We start from the raw sequence: 12,025 nt of genomic DNA, 5'->3' as shown, positions 1-12,025 counted from the left end.
ATCGCAGTCCTTGGACTCCTGGAAAATTGGGGCGATGCCCCAGTTTCCCCCACCATTGTCCGCCTCTATCTTTGTCCCTCCCTATGAATGCCTCTGCCTGTCAATCTTCTCTTTCAACACTATGGGTCTGATTCATTCCTGATCACTGCTGTGCGTTGTCGCACAGTGGATGATCAGGTCATAACTGCGCATGTGTATGCACCGCAATGCGCACGCGCATCGGACAACAACAAAGGGCATTGGCGGTCAGCGTCAGGATGGTGCGAAAAATCCGATCACGGGCGTTTGCAAGGTGATTGACAGGAGGAGGCCATTTGTGGGTGTTAACTGGTCATTGGTGTTTGGAAAAAGGCAGGCGTGCCCGAGCGTTTTCAGGGAGGGTGTGTGACGTCAGCTCCAGGCCTGATCAGCCTGTTCTCATAGCACTGTAGGAGTAAGTCCTGGGCTGCACAGAGACTGCACAAATAGAATTTTTGCAGCTCAGCGTACACATGGGATCGCACACTTGCACGGCAAATTTACACTCCCCCCGGAGGCGGCGACTATCTGAAAGCAGGATAGCAAAATTAGCCGCCCAGCGATCAGATCTGAATTACCCCCTATGTTCCTTTTGATCACTGAGCTGACACTATTTATAAAGCAGCAGTCACACAGCTGGGATGGCTACTTAATGTAGGCTGCATTGCAGGTGTAAATGTTTTGGGTTTTTTCATCCTTCCTTTTAGAGACCAAGTTTTAAGCATCGTCCCAGAGACATTACAGCAAGCTGACTACATCAAAGAAATCTGCAATGAGTTACAGGTAAGTTACAAATGCGGAGTGAAAAACAAGTTGTAAGTTGCAGTTTCACTAAAGTTTGCCCATATTAATTGGGGATCGGTATGATTTACCCACAATCAAAATCCCGACAGTCAAAATACCAACATGGTCAAAATACTGACATTAAAAATGTCGACACAGTCAAAATACCGACATTTAAAATGTCGACAGGTCACAAAGTCGACAAAAGTTTTTTTTTAAATTGGTGGGTATGTCGACATATATATATATATATATATATATATAAAAGAGATGAGTGGGTTCGGATTTACTTGGTTCATAACGCCAGAATTAATGTCAGTTTGGATTACCATTGATTACCATTGATGGTGATCGGTGATGGTATCATCAATGGCAACCAACGATGGACACCCCACCGATGGCCATCCCTATTCTATATATATATATATATGACACCCCATTCAGTTGATGGAGCCCTGCAGGGATGATGTGCAATGTATGGACTATCATTGTATATGTATGTTACAAATACAGTACATTTATTTAAAAAACTGTTGTGATACTAAGGTTCATAGATATACTTTACACTTTTATCCTTCACAGAGCAGAGATTGAGGGGCGGAGTAATACAGAGCAGTGTGTGTAATCTGTCTCTGAGGAGAGGGGCGGAGTGATATAGGGTGATTCGTCCTGTCAGGAGAAGGGGAGATGCATTGATACAGCACTGTATCAGGAACAGTGTTGAACTGGGGCATGTAGGGCCCACTGGAGGAATACAGTGGTAGGGGCCCATGTTTAGGGGTGTGGCCAGTCTCTGGAGGGGGTGTGCCCAGCCGCCACATTGGTTTGCCTAACCATTTTGCAAGTGTTGGTCCCCTAGATAAATATATATATATATACAGTAAATACTTTAGTGCATGCATGATAATGTACTAGATTAGTAACAGCACAGTTTGAAACCTAATCCCTAGAGGAGAGGGTGGGGTCCCAGGCAGTAGGGCCCACTGGTGGTTTCCCCTGTACCCCTGTGTGCCAGTCCAACCCTGCATACCCTCCAACATTTTACACAGAAAAATCGGTACAAATCCGAAAAAGGGGCGTGGCCGCGTGTAAAGGGGGCGTGGCCACGCCCCCTTTCCTATATTTTCAATGGAAGTTTGGAGAGGCAAAAATCGGTACAGACCATGAAAAAAAGGTACTGTACCTATTAAAAAGGTACAGTTGGAGGGTATGACCCTGGTCAGGAACATTGCGTCCATTTGCCCGTGCTAGTTGGAGAGCCGACACAGGACTCATCTGAGGAAAGTGACCAGGACTTCCTGTGAGTGGTTGGCAGGGAGCCAGCCCTTCATATAAAGAGACAGCAGCAACTGTGAGATGAGGAGAAATCAATGTGACTGGTTCTGTCAGTGCTGAACTGCAGTACCCCTTCACATTGTCCAGTAGCAGCGCTCTCAGTAAGCATACACTGCAGCACACCTGTTACTAGCTAAACAGGCGCATGTACAGGAAGAAGAGTGTAGATAGCGTCATAAGTAAATGCGGGGGGGGGGGAGTTCCACTTGCCTGGAAACCACCCTGCTTTTGGCAAGTGGCTCAGATTCTGACAACAATAGCAATGGTATATGATTTGATTACCAGAGCTGCCGCCACATCGTGCAGTGTAAGGGACAGAGCAGATCTGCTGCACATGCCCAGTGGTAGCAGCTTCTTCTACCCACTTTGCTGTGTGTGTGGATTTCAGCACTCAGTCAGTGGTCTGGACCAGAGGGTAGCTGTCAGGTAAAAGAGATAGGAGCCTTACCATGTGGTGGGAGAATGTGATCTTAGAAAGTGCAGTTCTGTCTCTACTGGTTCTATTATGTTTGTGGATTTATTAATTTATTATGGGATGTTTAATATTTCTCATACGTCCTAGAGGATGCTGGGGTCCACTTCAGTACCATGGGCTATACACGCTTCCACAGGAGCCATGGACACTTTAAGACTTTTCTAGAGTGTGAACTGGCTCCTCCCTCTATGGCCCTCCTCCAGACCTCAGTTTAGAAAATGTGCCCAGGCAGACTGGTCGCAACTCCAGTGGAGCTCTACTGAGTTTCTCTGAAAGACTTTGTTAGGTTTTTTATTTTCAGGGAGACTGCTGGCAAAGAGGGATCTCCGATCATCGTGACGGCTCAAGGTACCGCGCAGCGAGCGGGAATGCTGCGCGAACATGCTATCCATAACACAGTGCACAGCAGGGTGCAGGGCGCGGGGGGGAGAGGGGGGGGCGCCCTGGGCAGCATGAAACCTACTCTCACTGGCAAAAACTAGCATACTTTGTATTTACACTGTCCTACACCCCCGCCAGTATAAATATCTATTCTAAAGCTGAGGAAAAACGCGCCATAACAGGGGGCGAGGCTTCTTCCTCAGGAAGCCAACACACTGCTCAGCGCCATTTTCTCCCAGCAGTTTCTTACCCAGAAACGCTTATCCTTCTCTCCACCTCTGATTCAAGTAACAGGGTGCTAAAAAAGGGGGAGGAGTGTAATATTCGGTGCTGAAACCTATTATTGGTAATATAAAGCGCTTGAAGATCTCTGTGTACAAAGTACGCGACACAGGGATTTTGTCTCTGTGTACAAAGTACGTGACACAGGGATTTTTTCTTTTGGCGCAGAGTTGTGAGCTGGCATTTCCTTCTGTGTCCTTTTCTGTGGGTCTGTCCACATTAAGCCCCGGAGTGTCTATGGTGTGATTGTGCACGTGTGTGACATGTCTGAGGCAGGGAGCTCTTCCCCTGAGGGTGCCATTTTAGGGACACAGAATTGTAATGTGGTGGCGCTGCCGGCACACCACGAGCCTGAATGGGTGAAAGAATTACGTGATAGTGTGAATCATATCAGTAAGAGATTGGATAAGTCTGAGTGTCATGCAGAAACCTGGAGAAAATCTTTTGAAGATGTGATTTTTAATAGTCCTGCCTTTTCATCCACAGGGGACCCCTCTGGGTCACATAAAAGGTCATTTACACAGATTGTACAGACTGATACCGACACGGACTCTGATTTCTGTGTCGACACTAGTGACTCCAGGGGAATAGATCCAAAGTTAGCTAAAAACATTCAGTACATGATTGTTGCTATAAAAGAGGTGTTAGAAGTTACGGAGGCCCCTCCTTTACCTCAGGAGAAGGTTTACTTTTAAAAGAAAATTAACGTAACTTTTCCTCCATCTCATGAGCTGAACACTCTCTGTGTGGGAGTCTGGGTAAATCCTGAAAAGAAATTTCAGATTCCCAAAAGGATTCAGGTAGCTTATCCTTTCCCGGCAGACGACAGGAAAAGGTGGGAGTCACCCCCCGTTTTAGACAGTGCCCTGTCACGATTAACAAAAAAGGTGATTCTCCCTGCCCCTTGGACGGCTTCCCTAAAGGAGCCGGCAGACCGCAAGTTGGAGAATACGTTAAAATCTATTTATGTGGCCAATTGGACACTACTCAGGCTTACCATTGACAGTGCGAGGGTGAGTAATGCTATTGAAAAGTGGTCAGAAAACTTGTCATCAAACATTGACGCAATAGATAGAGACAAGATACTCCTAAAGTTAGGTCATATTAAAGATGCTGCTGCATACATGCTAGAAGCCATGAAAGATATTGGTCTCTTGGGATCAAGAGCCGCTACCATGGCAGTCTCAGCACGGAGGGCGTTGTGGATCCGCCAATGGAATGCTGATGCAGATTCCAAAAGGAATATGGAGGCTCTCCCGAATAAAGGTGAGGCCTTGTTTGGAGATGGGCTGGATGCTTTAGTTTCTGCAGCTACCGCTGGTAAGTCGACATTCTTGCCTGATGCTCCTGCACCGGCGAAAAAGTCACATCACTCTCAGATGCAGTGCTTTTGGCCCAATAAATGCAAAAAGGGTAAAGGTTCACCTTTCTTTGCGGGTAAAGGAAGGTGAAAAGTAATAAGGCGCCCATAATTTTATTGTGGTCACTTACACTTTAACTTTTAGCTAGCTTAGCACTACAAATAAAGACATGGAAACCAATAGCTAGTTTTGAAAGGTCAGACGGTATTTATTGATGACTGACCGGAACTTTAAACTAGATTTTATGTTGAAGGATGGCAAACATAAAGGCGCTACCAAACGCCAGCTCCAGTCATCTGATTATATCACCAAAACTGAGGAGGGGACTACCACAACAACCACCTCCTACATGCCTAACCCGCATTGTGCAGGACCCACCACTCTTTCCTCTGGCAAATATGGATGCTCCACTTAGGCCTATATGACCGCTGGCTGGTAGCGACTTTCCCGCCTATCTGGCTTTTAATAGCTGACCAAAGAGAAAACCAAAATATAAAATTGACATCAGAGAAAAAACATGAAAGAGGGCGGGAGGGGCTGTCCAAACTGGCAAGAGGAAGTATGAAGCACATGACCTAAGCTTTTATATGCACTGAAGCCTACACCCACAAATACTGACGGACAAGGAAAACAACCTATAGAAAATTCCCTTGGAAAAACTACCTAGCAACTGCTTTGTCATAAACAACCAATCACAAAAAATGGGGCTCTTATATGGTTTCGTGCTTATTCAGCCCTCATCTAATCAAATGTCCGCAGCGTCTACAGGATCACAGGAGCAGAAATCAACTTCTGCTTCGGACAAATCTTCAGCATGACGCTGGGGCACCCTTGCGGGAGTCCGCTCAGGTGGGGGCACGTCTGAAACTCTTCAGTCAGTTCTGGGTTCAGTCTGGCCTGGACCCATGGGTTGTACAAATAGTGTCCAACGGGTACAAACTGGAGTTTCAAGACATTCCCCCATGCCGTTTTTTCAAATCGGCCTTACCAGCTTCTATCCCAGACAGGAAAGTGATAGCGGCAGCAACACAAAAATTGTGTCAGGATCAAGTGATTGTCCTGGTTCCCTTGTCACAAGAAGAAGAAGGGTTATATTCAAGCCTATTTGTAGTTCCGAAGCCGGACGGTTCGGTCAGACTGATTCTAAACCTGAAAACTCTGAATCTCTACCTGCAAAAGGTTCAAATTCAAGATGGCATCTCTGAGGGCAGTGATTTCCAGTCAGTGGATATAAAAGATGCCTACTTACACGTTCCCATTTATCCTCCACATCATTCTTATCTGAGATTCGCGATACAGGATTGTCATTACCAATTTCAGACGTTGCCGTTTGGACTCTCCACGTCACCGAGGGTGTTCACCAAGGTGATGGCGGAGATGATGGTTCTCCTTCGACAGAAAGGAGTCAATATAATTCCTTACCTGGACGATCTCCTGATAAAAGCGAGATCCAGGGAATGGTTGGTGCAGATAATGGCACTCTCCCTGACAGTACTTCAACAAAACGGTTGGATCATAAATTTCCCAAAATCGCAGTTGGAACCGATGACAAGATTGTCTTTTCTGGGGATGATACTGGACACAGAAGTACAGAGGGTATTTCTTCCAGTAGAAAAGGCTCTGGAAATCCAGAGAATGGTCAAACAAATTCTGAAACCAACAAGAGTGTCGATTCATCAATGCATTCGGTTGTTGGGAAAGATGGTAGCGGCCTACAAGGCCATACAGTTTGGCCGATTCCATGCCAGAGTATTCCAGTGGGACCTGTTGGACAAGTGGTCCGGTTCTCACCTTCACATGCACCAGAGGATAATCCTGTCATCCAAAGCCAGAATTTCGCTCCTGTGGTGGCTACACAGTTCTTACCTACTAGAGCAGTGTTTTTCAACTGCTGTGCTGCGGCACACTAGTGTGGCGCGAGCGGTTGCCAGGTGTGCCGCCATCTGCCAGAGATGCCGCTGCCACCCGCCAGAGAGAGAGAGACCTGCACCGCCCGCCAGAGAGAGAGACCTGCGCCGCCCGCCAGAGAGAGACCTGCGCCACCCTCCAGAGAGAGACCTGCGCCGCCCCCCAGAGATGCCAGCACAGCTGCCACTGCAGTCAGTAGCCGGTTCGGCAGTGCTGTGCACTTCCGCTACCCACCCATGACCTATGGCGAGTCATAGGTCACACACGGCCCACCCACTGCTGCTCCGTGCTGCTGCTCCGTGCTGGTGCTGTTGCTGCCGCTGCCTGGTCCATCCACTCAATGCTCCTTACTTCTCCCAGATTTATCAGGTATAGGTTATTTATAATATTATATATATAATTTTTTAAATTATTTATGTGTGGAATTACTGTGGGGTGGGGGCAGACATTGCATGGAATTACTATGGGGGGTTTGGGGGGTCAGTGTGTGAAATTACTGGGGGGTGCAGTGATGGAATTTCTATTGGGGGGCAGTGTAAAATTACTGTGGGGACAATGTTTATGCAATATGGAGTTTTGCATATATGAAGTGGCAATTTTATACTGCTGGTGGGGAATTTTAGATGTGGTCCTGATGATTCCTTCTGCATTATACAGTTGTAAATAAGGAGTAAATAGTGAAGGTGTAGTATGGTATGCCGGCGGTCGGGCTCCCGGTGACCAGCATACCAGCACCGGGAGCCCGACCGCCGGCATACCGACAGTGTGGCGAGCGCAAATGAGCCCCTTGCGGGCTCGGTGGCGCGCTATGCGCGCCACGCTATTTTATTCTCCCTCCAGGGGGGTCGTGGACCCCCACGAGGGAGAATAAGTGTTGGTATGCCGGCTGTCGGTATGCCGGCTGTCGGGATTCCAGCGCCGGTATACTGTGCGCCGAGATCCCGACAGCCGGCATACTGAAGACCACCCAATAGTGACCAGGTTAAGTTGCAGGTGAAATTAGTTGGGGAGGCAGTGTGTGGTTGAATTACTCTGGGGGACAGTGTGTGGCATTATTATAAATTAGTTTTAGTACTGTGGGGGCCAATGTGTTTGCACTTCTGTGGGGGCCTGTGTTTTTGTTTAATTGCCGTGGGGGCCAATGTGTGTGTATGGGGTTTTTATCCCGTGGGGCACTGATGGTGTGCCTTGGCAATTTTAAAGTCTTGTGGGTGTGCCGCGAGTTGAAAAAGGTTGAAAATCACTGTACTAGAGGGATGCAGGTTCGGGATTCAGGACTGGGTCCTAGTTACCACGGATGCAAGTCTCCGAGGCTGGGGAGCAGTCATACAGGGGGAAAGCTTCCAAGGAAGATGGTCAAGTCAAGAAACTTGTCTTCACATAAACATTCTGGAATTGAGAGCCATTCACAATGGCCTTCTACAAGCGGTACATCTTCTTCAACATCAACCCGTACAGATCCAGTCGGACAATGTAACAGCAGTCGCATGCATAAACCGTCAGGGCGGAACGAAAAGCAGAGGTGATAAAGATCCTCCTCTGGCAGAAAGACATGCAAAAGCACTGTCGGCAATTTTCATTCCGGGAGTGGACAACTGGGAAGCAGACTTCCTCAGCAGACATGATCTCCATCCAGGAGAATGGGGCCTCCACCAAGAAGTCTTCGCAGAGGTGACAGGTCTTTGAGGAGTTCCTCAAGTAGACATGATGGCATCTCATCTCAACAAGAAGCTTCAGAGATATTGTTCCAGGCCGAGAGACCCTCAAGCAATAGCAGTGGATGCACTAGTGACCCAGTGGGTGTTTCGGTTGGTGTATGTCTTCCCTCCACTTCCACTAATACCAAAAGTTCTCAAGATCATAAGAAGAACTAGGGTTCGAGCGATCCTCGTTGTCCCGGACTGGCCAAGGAGGTCTTGGTATCCAGATCTTCAGGAGTTACTCTTAAATGATCCTCAGCCTCTTCCTCTTTGCAAAGACGTGCTGCAGCAGGGGCCGTGCGTGTATCAAGACTTACCACGGCTACGTTTGATGGCATGTCTGTTGAGTGCAGGATCCTAGCCCATAAGGGTATTCCCAAAGAATCGAACCCACTCTGATTCAGGCCAGGAAAGGGGTAACGTCTAAAAATTACCACCGTATTTGAAGAAAATATGTGTCTTAGTGTGAATCCAGGAAGGCTCCAATGGAAGAGTTTCAGCTAGGACGTTTTCTCATTTTCTTCAGGCGGGTGTGGATGCGGGCCTACGATTGGGTTCAATCAAGGTCCAGATTTCGGCCTTGTCAGTTTTCTTTCAAAAACAATTGGCCTCCTTTCCAGAAGTTAAGACCTTCGTGAAAGGGTTTCTGCACATCCAACCTCCATTTGTGCCTCCAGTGGCACCATGGGATCTTAACATGATATCATTAACCAGATATCATTATTACAAAAAGGATTACATTTTGCTCCCACAAGAGAACCTTATATTTTGTAATTGTTTTTGGATCTAAATAAATTTACAAGGGACCTTTGCAGGAAAAGATTTTTCGCTGCAAAAGAATTAAATAAAGATGCAGGGTTACGAGATTATGTAGAGTCACCAATTATTCTAAATGAGTCCGATAATGAGGGACTCATGTGTCTAGAACAATTGCTTGAAGAAAATCTAGATACAGTAAATATTTTTGATATTGATACACACATAACATCAACTGCTATTCTTAAATTTAGAAAAAAAAATCTCATTTTTTTTCCATTAGAACACAAAAGTCCAGCAATCACTATCTTTTATAACAAAACTTTTAGTCATTTCAAAAACATCTGCCAAAAGACTGCTAAAATTTCTCGGGCCATCAAAATTTATCTAAGGCAGAGAGATTAGCTCTTAAGGAATTGAGGGATACTCTCTCTCTCTCTGGTCATTAAACCAGCGGATAACGGGGGTGGATCATTATTCAAAATCTAGAAGATTATATATTAGAGGCCAAAAGACAATTACAAGACATCAATTATTATATGCCTTTGAAGGGTGATCCCACCTCCCCTTTTCTGCTGGAATATAAAACATTGTTAGATACAGCTAAAAATGAGAATGCCATATCCGAGGATGAATTACATTTTTTGTTATGCACTCATCCCATCACTCCTGTTTTTTATAATTTACCTAAAATTCACAAAACACTTTTATCACCTCCTGGGCGTCCAATTATTTCAGGTACAGGGTCCTTCACATCAAATTTATCTTATTTTGTTGATATGCACTTGCAGAATCACATTGTTAAATTAAAATCACATATTCAGGATACCACACACATATTACAGAAAACGATGGGGATGCAGTGGAAAAGGGGGTGGGGTTTTCTCACCCTCGATGTACAGTCACTATATACAAATATACCACATCAAAGTGGAATTGAGGCTGTTAAATATTATTTTATGAAAGATGATAATCTGTTGGATAATCAACGTGAATTTATTCTGCAGTCTATTTGTTTAATCTTAACTCACAATTATTTTTTATTTCACGATGTTTATTATTTGCAAGCACTGGGAATGGCCATGGGGACCAGGTTTGCTCCAAGTTTCGCAAATCTCTATATGGGCCGCTTCGAGGAAGAATACATATGGGGCGGCCCATTTAGAGATAACCTGGTCCTCTATGGCCATTTTATTGATGATTTGTTTATTATTTGGGAAGGGGAGTCTACACATGCACAAGAGTTTGTTGATTATCTTAACTTGAATACATTCAACCTCACATTTACCCACACTTTTAATTCTGACACTATTAATTTCCTGGATGTGGCATTTTCAATACAAAATGATATGATTATATCTTCAAATTATGTTAAACCGGTGGGAACTGGTAATTATTTGCACTATAACAGTGCTCATTATAAACCCTGGATTACAAATATACCAAAAAATCAATTAATAAGATTAAGACGAAATTGTACTAGAGATGAAGATTTTGATGATCAGGTAGAGACTATGATAGAAATTTTCAACGTAGAGGTTACCCGGAAAAATTATTAGATGAATCCAAAAGATATGCAAAAACTATTGCTAGATTTGATCTTCTAAAAAATAAAAATAAAAGTAAAAATAAAAACAAAAACAAAGAGATAAGGAATAATTATAAACAATCAACAGATAATATTAGTTTAAAGACTAAAAAACAGGGTGCCTACCACCAGAAATCATTTGAAGGAGTGACCTTTTTATCTAAATATAATTCCAAATCGAAAGAAATAAGAAAGATTGTTACGACCAATTTTGGAATCTTGAAACAGGATCCTATCTTGGGAGATTGTGTAGGAGATAAACCAAGAATTACTTTTAAAAAGAATATTAATATAAAAAAACATCTTGGCACCCAGTGAACTTAGAACACAGAAAGAAAAAGTTAAAATCGATACCTGGTTACCTGCTAAACCATTTGGTAATTAAAGGTGTAACAAGTCTATTTGTCTCACCTGTAGTTACATTACCAATGAAGCGCTCTCTGTAACATCAAGTGTAAATGGGAAGAGTTTTCCCATAAAACAATATTTAAGCTGTGAGTTAACCTATAGTGTCTACGTACTGCAGTGTCCCTGTTCACTGCAGTATGTGGGCAGAACCACAAGATCCATCAAAACCAGATTTAGAGAACATCAAAGGAATATAATCAATGGACCTCTAAAGCACAGTGTGTCTAGACACTTCGTAAAAGCACACAATAGTGATCCGAAAGGACAATCCATATTAGTAGTAGAACAATTTCTTAGTACCAAAAGAGGGGGAAACAGATTCCGTCATTTATGTCTAGGGGAGTCATCTTGGATCTTTAAATTAGACACCCTGAGTCCAAATGGATTGAATGAGGCTCTCGATTATACTACATTAGATTAATTATAAAATGTTTTCGTGGCAATCTGTATAGTGATAATTAGGGGCACAACATAATTTAATATTACAAATTATGCAGGTATTCAGGAATAGATATTTACCAATCCAGGAAGTTTAGATAGGTATTTAGTATACCATTTAATTTGGGAGTAATATTAATTGGGGATTGGAAGGAAATTATTTGGGGCCACAGTGTCTCAGTTGGTAGTGGTAGATTCATCTAGCATTGGTTAAGTCTAGTGCGGACCTTATGAACAGGAAGTTTGCGTTTAAAGGGGATTTTGCCCTTTTACACACATTTGTTGTATGTATGGGAACTTATTGGGGGATAGCTTAGTGTATTGTATGCACCTAGAATCAAATTTGGCGTTTTGAAGAGTGGCTAACCTTATCGCATCCTGACCACCCCTTTTAGAGAATGGGTGAGGTGTATCAAGATGCGATCACTATATATCTAAATAAAACAAAATTGCCAAGTTTGATCTGCATTATAATTATATTAATTTTTGAAATTCTGAGATATGTAGGAATTATGAGGTAAATTTAACATTATACAATTTAATAATATATCCTTATGTTTGATAAAACTGAGTTTCTATTTGCTGAATGAGT

General features: G+C 43.9%; 1 protein-coding gene across 1 annotated transcript in view; it reads left to right on the top strand.

Annotated features, from left to right (window-relative positions):
* Positions 1–1,476: 1,476 nt before the first annotated feature.
* LOC134943270 (carboxypeptidase O-like) overlaps positions 1,477–12,025 on the top strand; it is a 107,134-nt gene continuing 96,585 nt past the window's right edge. The window contains exon 1 of the mRNA XM_063932210.1: positions 1,477–1,561. The gene's annotated coding sequence lies outside the window, so the exon portion shown is untranslated. The remainder of the gene's footprint in view (positions 1,562–12,025) is intronic.

The sequence above is a fragment of the Pseudophryne corroboree genome, chromosome 7 (assembly GCF_028390025.1).
Source record: "Pseudophryne corroboree isolate aPseCor3 chromosome 7, aPseCor3.hap2, whole genome shotgun sequence".
In the NCBI taxonomy this organism is placed as follows: Eukaryota; Metazoa; Chordata; class Amphibia; order Anura; family Myobatrachidae; genus Pseudophryne; species Pseudophryne corroboree.
This window is presented reverse-complemented; position numbering and strand designations above follow the sequence as displayed.